General features: G+C 31.9%; 1 long non-coding RNA gene across 1 annotated transcript in view; it reads left to right on the top strand.

The window, feature by feature from the left end:
- Nucleotides 1-2,211, top strand: part of LOC141380639 (uncharacterized) — a 142,801-nt gene that overhangs the window by 118,524 nt on the left and 22,066 nt on the right. The gene's annotated exons all lie outside the window — the stretch shown is intronic.

Raw genomic sequence — 2,211 nt, 5'->3', positions numbered from 1 at the left:
TAAAATCAGATCCTGCTATGAGACACTGTTGTAAAGATCCTCCAGGAATTGTTTTTAAATGAGCCCCTAACTTGCGACAAATGTTAGTGAGAGTGGATCAAGGTTCTGAACGTTCTGATGATTCTTTCATAGTTCCTGAAGGTAATTATAGATGTGGTCATTGCTCACAGTGTAGCTTCACTACATGTAATTTTTTTAGTCATCCCCATTCAGGTAAGCAGCTAAAGATTAAAGGTGTGATTTCTTGCAATACAAAAAATCTATTTCTGATCTATATGATTAAATGTCCTTGTAGTTTAGCTTATAACGGTTAAACAAGATAGTCTTTAAAAACACAAATTGCTGAACACAGAAGTAATATATGAATATATGATCAACAAAATCCTATTTCTGTTCGCTTTAATGCAGTGAAACATAACATTTCGACATTACGATATATTGGCATTGAACAAGTGAAAGTAGAGGTGGGGATATTGATACACTTATTGCAGAGGGAAGCGTTTTACATTTACACATTAAATACTTTGTCTCCGAGATTAAATCTGGAATTATTACTATTATTACTATTAAATTTGGATTTTGATTTGAATTTTTTTTTTAGTAACTTTATTTATATATCTTATATTGTCATATAAATATATGTGTGTACATATATTGATGCGTTATATTTATACCAGCCTGATCTCACGAGAAAACGTAAGTATTTTACGTTTTGCTATTTTAGAGGCTAATTCGTATGAATTTGTACGAGTTTAGTCGTATGAAATTGTACAATTTCAAAAAGAAGGCATGCCACCTAACCCCACCCCTAAACCCAACCGTCATTGGGGGATGAGCAAATTGTACGAATTCATTAGAATTAGCCACTAAATGAAAAAGTTACAAATTGTCATGAGATTGTTTTGATTTATACACTGAACACTTTGTCTCCAAGGAAGTTAAAATTAGGATTTTTATTTGAAATCTTTTTTTGAAATGGTATGTATGCATCTCATATTGTCATATGTATATTGTTTTATGTGTGTGTGTGTGTGTGTGTGTGTTTGTTTACTGGCTTGTTGGCTGATTGGGGTAATTGTTTGCAGGTGTAGATGTTGTACTACTATTTCTTGAATTCTCCAATTGTATTGTTTAACCTGATGAAGACCATGTAGGTCAAAACATTGTGACATAAAAAGAGAGATTAAGTGTAGTGACAATAACATGAATAGATTGAGGAAACAATTTGATGTTCAGAATGCACTAAAGATTATCCACAGAGATGATAGTTATTTTTTTAATAAAAGAAAAAAATGCAAAAGCACACATCACAGTCCTTCACATTAAAACACCCAATTTACTTCTATTTTCAAGTGCCTTACTTTATGGTTTTTGTCCTGAATAGACTCAAAGTATTCTCTTTGCTAACACAAATGCTAATGGCTGCTTGACTTGTATTGAAGATGCTTACAATCTTTTTTCGGACTCATTCAGTTGGCATTGTTAAAACTTTAGCTCCACTGTTCATAAAAGTTAAACCTATTTCTTTCTTCGCTTTTAGTAGTTTGAAAGCCTCTATAAGCATTACCGAAGCATTCTCTGGTTAATTTGAGCTGAAGTTCAGGGCAGCAGAAACTGATATGTGTGTTTGAGAGGCAAGACTGCCGACAGTCAGATAACATCCTTTCTTTTACACTGTCACGGAGACTTTAATTAAATCTGGCAGGACATGAATGAAAAAGAAAATATATATGATGCCCTTATTTAATGGATCAATGCGCAATGTTACTTATTATTGCTTTTCATTTACCTGATAAGCTTGATCTGCTCAACTCTGAGGTCAAAGAGGAAATGAGCACAGCACCAATAAGGAATACAAAGATATTCATATCCTGAAACCCAGAACCACCACTGTATACAAGCCATTTATATATGTTTTTGATATTTGTACCACCTGAATATATTTATACATGGTGAGTTTTTACTAATATTCTTATTATTACTATTTACTACTGATACTAGAGTATACTAATATTTGCAATTACATTTAAAGATATAGTTCATTCCAAAATGAAATTTCTGTCATAATTTACTCACTCTTTAAAATCATTTCCAAATTTTTTGAGTTTTTGTTCTTATTTTAAACACAAAAGAATGAAGAATGATGGAAACCTGTAATCATCACATTTCATAGTGATTCCATCATGATCTAAATCTCTTATTCTTTTGATG

The sequence above is a fragment of the Danio rerio genome, chromosome 23 (genome assembly GCF_052040795.2).
Source record: "Danio rerio strain M-AB ecotype USA chromosome 23, GRCz13ab, whole genome shotgun sequence".
Lineage (NCBI taxonomy): Eukaryota > Metazoa > Chordata > Actinopteri > Cypriniformes > Danionidae > Danio > Danio rerio.
Note: the sequence above shows the minus strand (reverse complement) of the source record. Positions and strands in the feature narration are given on the sequence as shown.